The sequence below is a fragment of the Lepidochelys olivacea genome (assembly GCF_965140295.1).
Source record: "Lepidochelys olivacea isolate rLepOli2 genome assembly, chromosome: 10".
NCBI lineage: Eukaryota > Metazoa > Chordata > Testudines > Cheloniidae > Lepidochelys > Lepidochelys olivacea.
In genome coordinates this window covers 84,284,672-84,302,346 of record NC_140420.1, presented here as the reverse complement: position 1 = coordinate 84,302,346, position 17,675 = coordinate 84,284,672, and the positions used below count along the sequence as shown (strand labels likewise).

General features: G+C 48.2%; 1 long non-coding RNA gene across 1 annotated transcript; it reads left to right on the top strand.

Moving 5' to 3' along the window:
• Positions 1–1,475: 1,475 nt before the first annotated feature.
• On the top strand, positions 1,476–8,168 carry LOC311527354. The gene is made up of 3 exons (XR_014713320.1): positions 1,476–1,593; positions 4,657–4,911; positions 7,651–8,168. It is a non-coding gene; the product is annotated as an uncharacterized lncRNA (long non-coding RNA).
• Positions 8,169–17,675: the final 9,507 nt, after the last annotated feature.

The window sequence follows — 17,675 nt, the reverse complement described above, 5'->3', positions numbered from 1 at the left end:
CATGCTAATGGGGATGGGGCATTAATGTCATCAAGACAGTTTAATTAGGAAAACCAGCTTGAGATTTCTTGGTGCACTTTGCTGGCGTGGAGTCTGTCCCCGTTAAAGATGTCTGGGAAACGACGTGCCGGCACAGGCTCCTGCTGGAGGGGTGTCGACAGAGCTGTGCGGGCAGGAGATGGTGCTGTGCTCCTGCTGATGGCGGGATTTCCGTTCTGCCAGCGAGGCGTGCTGCAGAGTGACTATGTAACACCGCTGTATTGGGTACTCGTTCGCCTTCACATCTCCAGCCGGTTTTTTTTAACTATGAAAAGAAGCATTTAAAATCCTTGTTCAGAATACCCGTAGGCTGGATGGATTGGCAGGAGTTGCTGGTGCAATGCATATATAAATAGCCAGACTTTGAATCGAGAGCAGAGCTTTGGCCTGTCTCAGACGGGTGTACTCACAGAGGAGAGAGCCCAGGTGTGTCTCCTAATACAGAAGAGGCAGGTCTGAGGTTTGATGGATATACAAAGGATTCTTTATCGAGGCTGCTGGATGCAGACAGACCCTGTGGTTCTCTGTGCGTCTAGCTCCCAGACTCACTAACACAGCCTCTGCTACCTACCGCCTACTGTCACCACGCAGGGTCGCCTCACGTCTTGCCCCGGACTCACCACCACGGGTAGGTCTCTCACCAATGCAGGAGACCTCTTCCTTTCCCCCTTAGCGCTCACAGGTAGGAGCAGAGCAGGATACAGGGAGACCGGGTGAGACACCCCCCTGCTCCATTGGCCCCAGGGGATTGGTCACCCCGTCAGACGTCATGGGCAGCCTTGGGACCCCGGTCCCCTGTGCTGCTGGGGGTGGCTGGCATTGGGCTGTGGTGCACCTTATTCTTTATGGAGCAGCAGCAAGAAGCACTGTAGAGCGATTCCCCTCCCCCCCTTCCCCCCCCCCAGACCTGCCTGAGCTATCCTGCCTTGTGCTTGCTGGATGGGACAGAGACTTAGCAGCCCCTGCTCTGCTTCTCTTCCCTTGCCTGCCCCAGCGGGAGTTGCAGGCCTGCAGCCTAGGTGTTGCCTTTAGCGACTTAGCTGCAAGAGCAACTTAGACTTAGTGGGATAAAGACTGCAAATAATGATCTGCTACGGGCCTGATTTCCGGGGGGGCAGGGCCACCCCTGCAGTGGAGGTCAATGAGAGCTGCAGGTTGTTGGCACCTCTGAGCATCAGGCCCGAATAATGTTATTGCCCAAACTTATTTCAATCTATACAGGAGATTTCTGACCTCCAGGAGAGGTTAAACCTTAATACATATATTTTACTAGTCCCATGGTATTAAACATGCAACCAGTGTACAGTTAGGTGTAAACCCAATACATGGTTGAGGTATTTTAATGTTACCCAAGGAACTATTATTGTATTTGGCATTGCTAACGTCTTTTGTCCCCATCAGACTTCCAGTCTAGGGCTTACTTGTCTCTGCCATGGGTGAAAAGCTAATGAGATCTGCACTACGTTAAGATACTTGCAGAGGAGTTCTTCAGTCCATGCGTTTATATGGAATATGCTGACATGGCATGCTGTGATAGGCACAGGTGAAGTCAAGGTGTGGACCCCCTTTTTACTCCTGAATGTATTTGCAAAGCAAACTAAAATCAGTATGTTAAAAATCCATGGAAGAATTTAGCAAAGGAATTTCCTTCCAGGGAAAATTCACTGCAAGGTTCAAGGTGAAAAGTACTAAGCCACAGAGACTGCTGGAAAGAAAGAACGGAAAATGCCGGTTTAAATAGATTGAAGCAATGTACACATTTGACTAGAGAACGTAACAGTGCTGGGATTGTTAGGTGCGGTTAGAGAAGGATAAGGAAATTGGAGTACTGTACAGGTATTTGGAAATGATACATACAGCAACGGAGAAGACAGAACGTGGATTTGATATGTAGAATCTTTGAATGGCTATCGCACTTGTTGACAACCGCAATTAGCACGAATTAGCATTAGCAAATCTAAGCTGAGGAGCCCTGCTACAAGCCCTGGTTTATTCTTTGCTTGGACAGTAGTTTTCGTTTGATCACAGTTAAATAAATTATGCTGCCACCTGAGGGATGCAAGTCGTATTGCATTTTCAGAGCGATTGCTCAGGAGTAAATCACTAAAAGTATCTGACTTTTGATAAGAAAGGTATTTATGCCTTATTGTTGGTAGGTTTCAAAAATATCTAACGCTGTTGTTAGTCTGGTTCTCAGTGTTAGGCGTCGTTTACACAATACTGTTCTTTCTCTAACATCGATGTGCTCCCGCTTCTAAAGACTTGGGACACGAGTAAACAAATCACAGGTTACTTGATAAAAGCCTCCATTGTTCTACATGTCAGACATGCAAATTGTGCATCGTTCACCTTAATGCCAGGCCTGCATTACTATCACCGCCCTCTCCAGTACCTTTCGGAAGCTCTATCAGGTACTGTTTGTATTTCATGGCTCTGGTCCCAAGCTGGTACTAGGGAATGAATCGCTGGTGTGGGTTGTATATTTTGGGTAACTGATTTTGAAAATTGTATTTATTGATGTCACTGAAATCAGCTGGAACTGCTGTCAGCTCCAGTTCTTTTCTCACGTAAGCAAGAAGACAAAGCGCTCTCTCCGGTGCCCAACGCAAGCGACTTAGCTGGCTGCTGGGGAGCTCTGTGGAAATCTCACTCCCAGGGTATGGCGTCAGTGGAGCTGTTCCCAGGCCACTGCTCAAGCCTAACGAATGAAGCAGCCTAATGAACAGTCCCACGTACCCCACTGTACTGGGAAAAGGCCTGGGGAATTCATATACACATTGTATCCTTTTGCCACACCAGGGTCCTCTGCACCCATGGAGGATGGAGCAGGATATGCCCCACACCAGTGCAGGATCATCAGCTATAGTACGTTTTAAAGTCTATTTTTAGAAGTCTCTAGGAATAGGGCATCTGCTGCTCACCCTGAAAGGTTCTGGCTCTGATCCCAATGGCACAGAACTACAGAGCTTAGCCGTCTAGATGCTAAAACAGTGAAACTGTGTGTTCCGCTTTGAGGCAGGTGCCAGAGCTCCCTGGTTTACTTTGGAGCAGATTGTACAAGGGCTGTGGCTTAGATTTTCACTGGAACCCATCGATTGGGGTGGTTCTGTATTCTTCCCACCAACACAAGGTCATGACTCATCTGCAACCCAGTCTCAGCCAGGCCCTGGGAAAGTGCAAATGCACTGAATCAGGTGGGCCTGATTTCAAGCCAAGTATCAGCTATTCTATCCAATAGAGACATAGGAGTTGCCCATTTGGATGGGTCCCAAGGTCCATCTCGCCAAGGGTCTGGTCTCTGACTGTGGCAGCACCCAAGAATCCCACAAGAGCAGATGGGGATAATCTGCTCCCACATGAGGTCTCAGCCTGGCGTCTGATAGATAGAGTCTGGCTGAAGCCCTGAAGCAGGAGGCTGAATATCCCTTGTTCCCATTAGCTATTAGAACTCTGGATGTTCTTGTTACCCACATGAATGTTCAGTCCCTTCTTGGTTCTTGTTAAGTTCTTGGCCTCAAGGACTTCCTAAGACAGTGTGACAGGGCATTGTCCCACTTCTCTTTCCTAGCCACAAACACTGGGAGACCTTTGTCTGGTCAAACACCTGGTGCAATTTATTTACACTGTTCTCCCCAGCAGCCTTATAAACTTTGTGCAGCTCTGTATTTACCTCCCCAGGTCACTCAGCCCTGGGAGGGGTGGAACAGAAAGTAGCTTCCCCCTGAGAGATCTCTCCTGGCTCCGACTCTCAAGGATCGGGTCAAGGTCAACATCAAAGCATTTCCTTCCTCTGCCTTTTGTACTTACTGGGCTAATGGGTAAATTAGTCTTGTAGCTCTCTCCAGCCCATCCCCCAGAGACCAGTTAGGCCCAGCGTTACCCTTCAGGTTTGCTCCCGGGCGATTTAATTGGTGAGCAGAGTGCCCAGATAACTGCTGTTGTCCGCACCCTGTCACACGTGGTGAGTTCCACCATCGCATTACGGGCTGTGTGAAAAAGTGTTTCCTTTCACTGCTTGTGAATTTCCCACTTCTAGTGTCTCTGAGTGTTCCCTTGTGCTCTACTACAGGAAAACGGACATTCCTGATCTCTGTTCTCTAGACCAGTCGCTATTATACAGACTTCTGTTGCATCCCCTCTTAGTGGTCTCCTCTCTAGAGCAACAATCCAGTCTCTTCAATCTCTCTTTACAGTAGAGTTTCCCCAGGCCCTTGATCATTCTCATCACGCTTCTCTGAACCCCTAGTTCTGCTAGATCCATGTGGAAGTTCTAGTTTCATGTAGTTGATACTATACCCGGAAGCAGCATACCCAGGGATGCAGTGCCCGCGTGCATGTTGGCGATACACCCGTTAAACGGTGTCCGCAACAGACTGAGGCAGTTTGCTCAGCTTCAGAACCTCCTTTATCACACAGATGATGCTGGGAGATCATTAGAACCAGGTTCACTCTGAAATGGTGCAGCCTGCCATTCTCACTGAGTAAAGACAGTCCACTTAAGCCAGTGTTGCTCTAAAAATGAAGCCCCTTAGCCCTAATCTGTTTTTAAGTGGGAGCAGGCATCAAGGATTTTGAAGTAGCCTATTGTTCTTGCTGACTATATGTTTTACATTTCAGGTAACTCCTAAATTAGCTGCTTTCCTCAGGAAATTGCACAATGAAATGACAAAGCCACTCATAGAATACTGGCATACAGAGCTCATAAAATTCCTCACAGACACAGTTCCTTCTCCTTCAGCTGAATTTCTCATTCCATCCCAAAACCAAACCGCTCCACAGCAATTGACACCTGATCTGTTATTCAGATTCAACAATGATACCTGCTCTGACAACGTGCTAACAAGCTTCTATGACAACAGTCAACATTCTGAAGTAAGTGGCTTTGACAGTGCCTTTGCTAAATTAGCAAATGTAAATGTAATGCAAAATGTTATTCTGAATTTATGGTAGTCATCTTGTGGCAAAGGCGGACTAAATATATTATCACCATTGCAAAATGCAATATGTATTTACATGATATTTGGTACTCTGCAATAAACTGTATCCCTCATAACGGCCCAAATACAACCTTCAGTTAAACTTCTCCAAGGAGGTCTCTACAGACTCCCATTTGTGGGATGTTCCTTCTGGTGCTACTGGGCTCCATGAATCTTCTCATTAAGCAGTGCCATTGAGAGTATTCGCTCTCAGCATTGAATTAAATAAATTGGTTAGTCTCTAAGGTGCCACAAGTCCTCCTTTTCTTTTTGTCTTCAGACAGTGGCTCGTGCCAGATGCTTCAGAGGGAATGATCAGAACAGGACAGCTATTGAGTGATCCATCCCCTGTTGTCCAGTCCCAGCTTCTGGCAGTCAGAGGTTTAGGGACATCCAGAGGATGGGGTTGCGTCCCTGACCATCTTGGCTCAGAGCCATTGATGGACCTATTCTCCAGGAACTTTGTCATTCCTTTTTTCAACCCTTTTACTGTTTTGGCCTTCACAACATCCCCTGGCAACGAGTTCCACAGATTGACTGACACTGCATTGTGTGAAGAAATACTTCCTTTTGTTAGTTTTAAACCTGCTGCCTGTTAATTTCTTTAGGTGACTGCTGATTCTTGTGTTATGTGAAGGGGTAAATAATACTTACTAATTTTCTCCACCCCAGTCCTGATTTTATAGACCTCTATCATATCCCCCCTTAGTCGTCTCTTTTCCAAGCTGAAAAGTCCCAGTCTTATTAATCTCCCTCATATGGAAGCTGTTCCATCCCATTAGTAATTTTTATTGCCCTTCTCTGTAGCTTTTCCAATTCTAATATATCTTTTTTGAGATGGGGGCAACCAGAACTGCACACAGTATTCAAGATGTGGGCGTACCATGGATTTATATAGAGGCAACATGATATTTTCTGTCTTATTATCGATCCCTTTCTTAATGGTTCCCAACATTCTGTTCGCTTTTTTGACGGCCGCTGCACATTGAGTGAATGTTTTCAGAGAACTATCCACACTGACTCCAAGATCTCTTTCTTGAGTGGTAACAGCTAATTTAGACCCCATCATTTCTTATGTATAGCTGGGATTGTGTTTTCCAGAGTTCATGACTTTGCATTTATCAACATTGCATTTCATCTGCCATTTTGTTGCCCAGTCACCCAGTTTTGTGGTCCACCGTGCTAGGCATTCACATCTTACCATGCCCCATTAATGTGTTTAAACCTGAATGGACCATAATTACAGGCAGTCTTTGTGGTTTCCTCCCCTGAGGTCTGACTCTAATCAGATCAGCAGTTGCATAGTTGAGTACAGAGCATTGTTTGTCAGTGCTAGAAATGGCTGAGCAGCTCATTGACCTGGTGTTGGCAGCCAACTTCAATGTGGTCCCATCAGGTGGAAACACTAGCACTTGGAAAGTGGTCAGGGAACCTTTCTGCCACACCAGCTGTCCCCGCTGCACATCACAAGAAAGGCTTTAAAGATGTTTTGCTGCTCACTTGGGGCTTGTCTACACACAAAGTCTGACTGGACACTCTTATTCTGGAATAGTTACTGCGCTTTAAATTCATGCCCTATCTTATGTCAGAATAGCTAGACAAGCCCTTTATCTTGTAGCTCGAAAGCTCATCTTCTCTACTTTGCATAAGGGGAGAAGGTTCTACTGAAGCAGGCTTTCTATTTCAGAATGGCTCCCGTCTTCTAAAACTTACACCATGCTCTTCATCCCCAATCCAGTTTGTCAGCTTCAGGTGATCAGGGACAGTTTGCCAGCAGGCAGCCTGGAGGGAGGCAGGCTACTCCTCCGGTTACCAAAAATGACAGCAATTAGCCGAGCTGTCACACAACAAGGCCCCCAGAGGCTAGGCCGTGGAAGGTCAGGCCGAAAGGACGTTTCTGTGCTTGCATGTGTGTCTTTTTGGATCCTAGATGTTCTTGATACTTGTGATTAGTTAATATTGTTGATTGGATAAGCTGAAGTTCTGGCTAAGTAAGTGGAGTCACTTTACTTTCTAGACCCTGTTTTATGTTGCTTTGTTGACATTTCTCCATAGTAGACCTTGGGTGACCCATCCTGGAGATCTAAATATTGTACTCCTGGCCTTAATGGATCCCGCACTGCATCATGCTGACTTGTAGTCCAATGGGGGAACCCAACCCATAAAGGAGATTAGGGACATGAGGCCCCAGAACTACAAGTCCGATGAGGTACTGCAGAGGTATTTCCATTTTTTTTTCAGATGTAATTTTTCAAATTTTTAATGTTCTTTTTTATGAAGTCAAAATTTTCTACAGAAAGATTAAATGAAATTTTTCATAATCAAAAACCTGTTTTTTCCATAGAAAAACAGTTTTGTCAGAAAACTTTTGCCCAACACTCGACCCTTTCTCTTTTTTTAAAAAAGCGTTTTAATTTACTGAGGTGCAGAAACACACAGATCATGGTTAGATTTCCCTGGCTCTGAAACATTCCTACTGTTCCTCTTCACCACACGTACACACCAAGACCAACTGAATGAATCACGTTTGGCATCAAGCCGGTTTTGAAACTAAGTAACTGACATGCTGATGACAGGAAATCTGTTCTATTTACTTGTACAACCAGTAACGCCAATCGCCGCTTTTCCTTTCCAGCATCGTTTCGAAGGCATGCTCATCCATTTACTGGAGTCAACGGGAACCAAGAGACCAAACCCAACATTTGACACATCTTAGACTGCTTGGAAAGATTGTTTTTATATGCAGCAAAACCCAGCAAGCTTGACATTTGAAATTCACTTATTTCACTGCAAGGCAACATCTTATGCCTTTATACAGGATTTTTCCTGCTGTTTCTCAGCCCAGGAACGCTTGCTTACTGTAGCTTCAGATTGTTATGAACTGACCGGCATGAAAACAATCTATGCAGTAAGAATAACACTGGCATGGAGACTGCCGAAATCTGGATTGTCCAGGTGGGTCAGCCTTAGAGGACAACTCCTGTACCCACCCACACACTGGCTTTGTTACTCCCATATAGTCATAAGCAAGGAAGAGATGAACAGCAGTTCTCATCCTGACCACCTAAGCCACAGGAAATATAAGACTTAAAAAGACTGTTTGATGTTTAGGTTTTTTTAAATTAATTCGTGTATTAAATAATAATGGCTGAAGTGCTGCAGCATGCATTAATGTAAAACATTTACCCTGCAGGGATGAAAAAAAATTATATTTTAAACTTTCATGGACTCTGAACGTTCATACAGCTGCTCCAGATACTTGAAACCTTTAATCCATCACTTGAGTGATTTTCCTCTTCCTTTCTCAGACCCTGATTGTGTTGAGTAGACTTACACTTACACCTGCTTTGTTAAGGCACCTCCTAACCTTGATTTTTTCCTGCCTTTCCCTTGGTTTGCCGGCGGAAGGAGTTCAGGGGAAAATGAGTTGATTGGTGTCCAAGGTTCTGTTTCGAATGCCTGGAAGTCAAAGGCCCCTTTAGCTCGTTCTTCCTACAGCTGTTATCCCATGGCTGCTGTTGCACCACGTAGGGGGGCGGTTAGAAAGGGGTTAAAAGCAGTCAGGGGAGGCTGGTTGGGTGAACAGCCGCAGGTGTGGCTGCACCCAATTCGGCCACAGCTGACCCTGATAAAAGGGCAGGCTGAGGGAGTGAGAGGACCAGGCTGCCTGGGAGAGCAAGCAGGGTACCTGGGGCAGAGCAGGGCTGAGGAGCTCTGGCCTGGTGAGTCCCCAGGCTGAGGCCTTGCTAAAGGCCAGGGGAGGTACTAGGGCTGCAGGGAGGCAGCGGGGGCTGGAAAGGCCGCAAATCCAACCCCCCGGCCGATGATGAGTGTCCATTACAGACTGCAGTTTGCCCCTGAGGAAGGGGCTAGATAAGGACTGGCAGTGGGTCACTGAGGCGAGGTGGGCTTAGGGGATTGGGTTCCCTGGGGAAGGGAGACCCAGAGTGTGGGGGCACTGCTGTGGGGCAGCACCCCAAGGTACGGGGCACCAGGATCCGGGAGGGACACAGGGCTGGAAGTGCTCTAAGTGGTGGAGGTCGGGAAGAATCAGGCACTGGTAGGAAGACTCTGGCCAGCAGGAGGCGCTCCAAGGCTGGAACTGAGCTAGTTCCCAGAGGACCAGCAGGAGGCGCCGCAGCGGTGAGTGCCCACCGTGCTGCACACCAATAAACCCTTCTCTGAGCCACAAGAGAGGGCAATGGTGGCAAGTCATCTACCAGAACTCTCTTTTCCACAGTGCCGTTCTGCCTGTGTTCCACTGAGTTGCCTCCATTGTTTGGACCTTGTTCTGTATGGCCTCTGATGAAGCCATTGCTTGTCCCCATTAAATACCTCCTTTATTCTTTCACATCTCTGATTCTGGGACCTTGCGGGGACACCCAGGGGTTCAGAGCTGCACAATACAGGAGCTGGATATTTTCAGTGTTGTGGCCTGGTGGCTCATGAACCAACTGTGGTTCTTCTCTTTCTTTTGTGGAGGTGACGAAACCGCTACGGCAAAGGCGCACAAAGCGGAACCGCTGCAAATCGCCAATGGTCAAGTCATGGTTTTCGGTAATTCCAGGAAGTGGGGCACACGGGGTTGAATTAGTGTTGCACAGAGGTCCCTGCGGTTCAGAGGGTAACACGCTATGTTACGCAGGAGCAGCGGGGGTGGGCGAGTCAGTCCCATGGAGCGTGCAAGACCCCACACAGCCCTGCACTAGTCCCTGGAGTGCATCCAGTTCAGAACTCTTCTCTTTGCTGCCAAGGCTCTGGGCAGCTCTGTCCCGGCCCGCTGCCCCTTGCAGCTGGTCACACACCACGCCCTTGTTCTGGCTCCTCGTGCTTCCATTCCTGCTTCTGCCCAGGCCCTTACTTCCTCCTGGCTCCTGAGCTCCCAAACCTTCTCCTCTGGTGCCCCCGTCCAAGCATGTCCTCTCCTCACCTGTTCGCTAGGATACCTCCCACCCCTCCTCTTCCCTGCTCCTCAGACCCCTTCTTTCCATTCTCCTTTCCCCCAGCAGTGACTCCCTGTGAGTTATTTAGAAAGATGACCTGCTCTCTGAGCATATGTGTTGTGTCCAACACACCACCCAGTGCCGCACTCGTACATTCCTCCATCCTCCGCCGGTCCTTCCTCTCTTTGCTGGCTGTGTCCAATCGACATTATACACGCCTGGGCAGGCCCATGGCCACATTCTCTCTCCATGCACCCGGCACGCCTCTGGCCCAGGCGCAAATGGCAAAAACAATGGGGACACACCCATGGTACCCAATATCAACAAACCCTGGGAGTTGACAGGGAGTTGGCTGCCCGAAACCCCAGACCATGTCCCTCCATCTTCTCCACATTCTTTCCTGCCTTGCCGTGTTTCCTTCCTGTCTTCCCTTCCCTCCCCCCTTGCACGAAGATACAGTTCATGTAAAAGAGACAAAGCCCCACCCCAAACCCTATCTAAACAAAAAGGAATTTTGGGACTTCCATGCGACCTGCATGCTGCTTGCTCTGCTTGCACCACAGACCCCTGTGTCTCTCGCCTGTGGTGTGTAGTCTCTTTAGGGCACGGATGGGTTTGTACAGCCCCTAACACAGTGGTGCCCTGCTCTTGATTGGGGCCCTACCATAATACAAATAACAGCAGTGCTATCTTTCCTGTGCTCCTCTAAACTAGTGATGCTTTCTCAAATCTTCAAAGGCGCATGGGGCTCAAGGGACTCGTCGTAGGAGGTATGGATATCACAGTGAATGATTTATGAGCTATTTTGAAAACAGAGTTGAAGCCCCTAGAGCCAAGCTGTCTTTTCTTTCTAAGCATTATCCCAGAACTGCACGGTCGCTCCAACGCTGGAGCACGTGGAATGATTTTTATAGCTGTAGCTAGGGTAGAGGTTGCCAAAACAGTCCTTCAGCTTTAGTCAGCTATTTGCCAAGCAGGCTTCTCGCTGTCGTGGGCTGGAAGAGCGTGTTGTAGCTCTGGGTCACTCCGCACCGACATTGTCAACACTTCCTTGCTGCCCTGCTTGAAATGCCGGCTGTTCCCAGAGCCTGCAGAAATCTTCCCTTCCTGGGGGCAGCTTGGCTGGTATTTATTAGTATGTGATCTCACGTTGCTAGCCAAGATGCAAAATGCAATGGGAAGCCAGCTGCCAGGTCCTCTCCTCAGTAATGATCTTTGTGAGAGGTTCCAGGTTAATGCATCAGTGTGGACGGAGAACCAGGGACCAGGTCCCTAAGAAAGGAGTATGACATGTGGACTGGCATTCAGCATTACAAGACCCGGGGCTATTCCTCGTGGCTGTCTAAGACCAGCTCAGAGGCACGGACACAGAGGTAAGGGCTTGATTTTTGGAGGTGTTTGGGTGCCTCGCTGCATCTTTAGGAGTCTAAAATATCTTTACAAATCTAGTCTAACTCCCTAGGGAAGGGCTCCTTCTCTATTGCCAGGGGATAACTAGCTCAGATCACACAAAATGGGCAAGCAAAAGTTTCAGAGACTTACAAGTGGAACAGGGGAAAGCCAAACTAATGATCACTGAAGGCCAATTAATGTCAGTTAGTGCTTGGCCACCAGGTGCACTGAGCTACATCAACGGAGAGCTCAAGAAAGTAGTGTGGGAGTATTGCATAGTGCTGGTAAGAGCCAGGGTGGGCTGGCTGGAGATTAGACCAAGCCACGTGCTTTTCTGGTTTGTGCTAGGCATGCTTTTCCCTTCACCCGGCTCCTTACCCATTGGGTCCTGCAGCAACCACCCGAGCAAAGGGGTGGCAATTCCTGTGTGCAAGCTCTATTTTTCATGCTTTTCAGGCTTATATTTAAGGTGAGTCAAAGAGGCTGGAAACCCCCCTTGAAGCCATTTTAACTTCCTCTGTCCTGGCTGGCCTGACGAATTACAGCACTGCTTACAAAACTATGAAATTAACACTCTACAAAGTCAGTGCATTAATTAGATGGATTAAAAACTGGCTAATAGATAGATCTCAAAACTAATTGGATGATGATTCCCCATTTACAATTAGGGTGTGTCTACTGAGGTCCTGCAGGGAGCTGTTCTTGGTCCAGCGCAATCCAATGTCTTTATCGATGATCTGGAAGGAAATGGAAAATCGCTGCCGGTAAAGTTTGCAGATGACACAAAAATTGGTGGTTTGCAAAATAGCAATAAGGTCAAGTCAATTCTACAGAGCAATCTGGATCTTCTGGGAGCTGGGCACACTGGAACAAAATGCATTTGGATACACTGAAGTGCAAGGTCAGAATCCATCAGGGGACAAAGAATGTAGGTCACACGTATAGGATACGGAATGTACTTTGGAAAGCAGTGACGTAGAATAGGACTTGGGGATCCTCATGAATAACCAAGTGAACATAAGCTCTGAGTGGTGCAGTGGCTGAGAGCTAATGCAATTCTTGGATGTAAAAACAGAGGGGTATCAGGTAGGAGTAGGGAGGTCGTATTAGCTCTGTCTATGCATCAGTGAGATCATTACTGGATACGGTGCCTAGCTCTGGTGTCCACACTTCTAGTAAAAGGAAATTTGATAAATTAGAGAGGGATCAGAAAAGAGCTACATGAATGATTTGAGGTCTGGAAAACTTGCCTTACAGGGAGAAGCTAAGTAAATTCAATCTATTCAGTTTAACATGGAGGTTAAGAGGCAACTTGATCACAGTCTGAGAGTATCTACATGGAGAACAGAAATTTGATTCTAGAGGGCTCTTCAGGCTAGCAGACAAAACTATAACAAAATCCAGTGGTTGGAAGCTGAAGCTAGACAAATTCAGACTACAAATTAGGTGCAGATTTTTAACGGTGTGGGTATTAACCACTGGAACAATGAGGTCAGAAGGGAATGGACTCAATGCCATCTGAAGTTTTTAAATCAAAATCTCATGTCCAGCTTAAAGATCTGCTCCAGCTCAAGCGAAAAGTACGGGCTTGAAGCAGGATCCCCTAGCAGACCGTCTCTGGGCTGCGTTCAGCAGGGGCTCAGGTCAGAGGACACTCGCTTCCAGCCTTGGAATCTAGCACTCAGTGCATTGATTGCAGCACGAGGAGCTGCTCAGTCACTCAGGGCAGTGAGCGCATACACACCTGAGAAACAAAGTCGCCTCAAGCCTGAGTCTTCTCTCCCCAGTGCGGGTACGAATTGAGGTGCTGGGTAGCTGTGGGTGCACCTCAAAAGGCTGGGTGCGGAGAGACACCCCTGAGTGCCCTCGATTTGTTCATCACTGCTGCGGAGCTTTGCAGGAGGCGGGTGTTTGCAGCAGGGCCTTTTAAAGGGCCAGTGAATCTCTTTTTCATATCTCCCATTGAACCCAATCGCCCTGTTCTCCCGTGCTGCAGTCGCATGAGCATTTCTAGGGTTACCCTCGCGGGCAGTAACTGGCTGCTCTCCTGGTACCCACCACTTCTGGGAGCCCTGATTCTCCCGTCTCTCCTGGATCAATGTAAAGCACTGAAGTGAGTGAAGTTCTGCTGGGCTGAGAGGAGACCCCAGCCCTGGGTGTGCACACAATGGTCTGGATTGTCCCGTGGCAGGCGGAGTGACAGCAGCCTGTAAGTGCTCTCCTCATGCTGGGAAGCTCGCTGCCGGGTAGAGCTGGTGGAGGCCGCAGAGCTGTCTCCTGGGCCAGCTGCTTTCCCTCCCCCTGGCAGGAAGGGAGGAAGGAGGCATGTCAGAAGTGTGCTAGGCAGGGTGCATGGCGGGCAGGGTCCCTGGGGCTCCTTACCACAGCAGCGTTAAATGTGAGCTCTCATTTGGGCCAGGGTTCTGCAGCTTATGCTCCAGGACCTTGGATGCAGGTAAGAATATGGCGTAGTGTATTTGTCCAGCCTACCATGCGCTGGGGACCAGCAGGGAGTCTATTCAGGACTCTAGCTTTACCAGCTGCATTTTGTTATTACCGATAAACATAGACAGGAAACTCGGCTTTCAGACCCAAAGTGCCCACCAGCCTACGGGCATCACCAGAAATCAATAACAACACCCCATTGCCCTGGGCGTTATGGCTGTGCACCCCAGGGAGAAGGGCTCCTCAGATTGATCAGTCTGATCTCCGAAATGAACATCAGGAAGAAAGTGAAACATCTCTATTATTTGCACTGCCTGCCTGAAGTTTCTAACTAGGTCATGTCACGTATGCAGCAGCCATGGTCGAAGTCCAGTAACCATCTGAGTGAGCAAACTGATGTGAAGGGCGTGATGGGTGAAATGCTGGTGCCGTGTGCTGGCATAATCCTCCTCAAAGACAGAAATATGGATGGACTGGGAAATGCCAATCGAAAGTGCTTGTACTAGAAAGCCACTGGCTTAAAATAAGTAATTGACATTGTGACAAAGTTCTTCCTCTGCCTTGGTGGGTCCTGCGCTTATTGGTGGATTTTCTCGCCTCAGAGGTTCACGGCAGCCCTCAGTTTGGCCACTTTCGTGGCTCATATCTGCCGTTCACTCAGTTAGCCTCATCACTGGCCAGCATGGAGAAAGGAAGAAGAACAATCCCCGCAGTCTCTGCTGATCCACCTAGTGGATTGGGGAACAGGCCAGAGACCTTCCCCCCGTGGAACCCACAATCCAGTTCAACTCCTCCGGTATCAAGTAGGGAGTTGGGGGGATGGGGGGAACCCGGGCCCGCCCTCTACTCCGGGTTCCAGCCCAGGGCCCTGCGGAATGCAGCTGTCTAGACTGCCTCCTGGAACAGCTGTGTGACAGCTACAACTCCCTGGGCTACTTCCCCATGGCCTCCTCTCAACACCTTCTTTATCCTCACCATAGGACCTTCCTCCTGGTGTCTGATAATGCTTGTACTCCTCGGTCCTCCAACAGTACGTGTTCTCACTCTCAGCTCCTCGTGCCTCTTGCTCCCAGCTCCTCACACATGCACCACAAACTGAAGTGAGCTCCTTTTTAAACCCAGGTGCCCTGATTAGCTTGCCTTAATTGATTCTAGCAGCTTCTTGGATTGGCCGCAGGTGTTCTAATCAGCCTGTCTGCCTTAATTGTTTCCAGAAAGTTTGTGATTGTTCTGGAACCTTCCCTGTTTCCTTACCCAGGGAAAAGGGACCTACTTAACCTGGGGCTAATATATCTGCCTTCTATCATTCTCCTGTAACCATCTGGCCCGACCCTTTCACAACATTAACCTACTAGCAAGATAGCAGGGACAGTGGGGGCATTACTTCAGGGACAACTCGCAGGAGAGGTAACTGCATGACTGCGAGGTGGCTTCAAAATGTTGATATCAATACAGAGCTGATAATTAACATAACTTGGGGGGGGGGAATATTAGGTAAGGAAGATGCTTCTCTTCCATGCATTGAAACAAAATATATGTGTCCTAGAAGCAGGGGAACTGCGAGTGAGATCTGAAATGAACCAAATTAAGAGAAAAATTCAAGTCCCAAAGCAGGACGAGTAGAGGGGACAGAGGACTCCTCATTAGACCTTATGAAAGAAAGAGTGAGCCCCATCTTCCTTCAGCTTCGCACCTAGGAGGTGGTTTCTTTGGGGCATCCTCCCCCTGGGGAAGAAGCAAGCAAGGGGGATGTTTTTCTTCACCTAACTGAAGAAAGAGAATTTGGTACCCAGGATCCAAGAAGTGGGAGTTATGGTGGCAGGTTTTTCCCAGATTTTTCCACCCTCTTCCTGTTTTATGCCAATCCCTTTCCCTACCATTTTTTCTGGAGACAAAGTACCTAATATGCATGTGCTGAAGACGAAGCCCTTAAGCACACGGGTAAATCCCACTGAAGTCACTGAGATTATGCATGTGCTTAAATTCTTTGTTGAACTGGGATGGACTTGAGCACGTCTGTTTGGCTGATTTGGGGTCTAATATAGCCCTGCTTAGTGTAGTCAATGAAGGCTGCCTTCATCCATGTAGGAAATGGCTAGTGCTCAGATTCATACTTACTCCGTCTGTCTGCATGTAGCTTTTTCATTCCACATTGTGTCTCCTGCATTTGATCTTTCAAATTCATCAATGAAGGAGAGGAAAACTTGCAGTGAAAAGTCTTTCACATCCCCTGAAATAGCATCACTCCTCCCTCCCTTTGTGGCAGACTGCTGAACAAAATCCCCGTTATTACAGAAAAGTCACTTGTAAGATACAGAAGCCGCACATAATGTCTGAAAACTCACCCTCAGTAAGGCTTTCTTGTCTCAGGTGGTGCTAAGAGCCAAATGCCAGTTCATTGTTACCTCCAAATGTAACTTTGGAGCCACACATAACTTGGTAAGAAGCAGTGGCTTTACTCCTGTCTATTTGTGGATAAAGTGTCACTAAGAGTTGTGGATCTCACCGTGCTAACCAGGGATCTGACTGGAATCAGCCGTTTTCAAGAAGAGAAATAGATTTCGTCTCATAATGCGCCGCGAAGCACAATATTTTCAAGCTTCTTAGCAGATGGATCAGGCCCGCTCAGTAGATCTCAAACTCATCAGCTCCCCGACAGCTCAGAAAACAAAACAACGGTTTGAGTGTCTTGGTGAGAGAAGGGCATTTCTAATCCAACTAGCTACATGCCATGGTCTGGTGATTTAAAACACCCAGCACAGTATTTGATTCGTGGTGTTGGAAGGGCCCCATTCTTACTCCTATCTTGCCACGTTTGGTAGTCTCATTTTAGTGGTCACATAAGGAGCAACACAAAGGAAGCCATTTGTTGTACACAGCAACAAGTGTTATTGGTCCTATAAAACCTGGTAACTATGCTACATCCTCTTGAGTGCCATCTGTTTGGCCCTTCTCTATTAAATCACCAGTGACGCGTACAGCCATAAAACACTCCCATAACGCCATTGATTTTGGCTGAGCTGCTCGTGCAAAGGGAGGCAGAGAAACCATCTTCGGGCCCAGTCACGCAGAGCAGATCCGTGGGGTCTGGGGCTGTGAGAGTTAATGTGCACCGTTTCTGTTACGCTGCCAGGCCGGAGTGGGGGGCGGGAAGGTTCCAGGAGCAGGGAGAGAGGCCTGAGGAGCATTGAGCATAACTGTAAAACGTGTTTCCAAAGCCTCCTTCATTTAAAAAACCTCTTTCCTGAGCCCCATGTGAAGTGCTGCACAGACGTGACCCTTCCTCAGGAACCGGCTGCTAGTGGAAATGCACAGGCGTAGTACCCCCTTCTGGCACTGGCAACCCAGGTTGTCACCTAGCACCACTGACCCAGAAAGGGAGGGAGAAGTTGCCACGGTCAGGGAGGGATTCAGGTTCCCTTCATGACGACAATAAGGTGCCAGCCCAGCCACTGGGACAACACGCAATTCAAACTTCTGCCTGACCCATTAACCCTAGTTCTGTTAACGACCACTCCAGACTGAGGAGGAGTTAGGCCGCAGAAGGGGACAGAGCGTGGCATGCCCAGCGGAGAACTGGTTTTGCTTTGTGTTTCGGGGTTCGTTCAAACTTGAAACTCTCAGAGTGAAACAAGGGAGTGATGGGAACCCACTCAGATGAGGTTTTCACTAACTCCAGTGGGGCTTCCACAGCTCCAGTTTCTAGCCTAGTTTCCAGACAAAGGCGTTTGGCTAGCAAAGTGTTACTTCCTAGGGGCTCCTCTCGTGAGAGCTCAAGTGTTTAGCTGAGGCTGGTTTTTAGTTCTATCCAAACTCATTCTCCCATCACACCTGGGGATGAAATGGGGACGCCCCGGTAGCCAGTTCAGCTGGCTTTCTG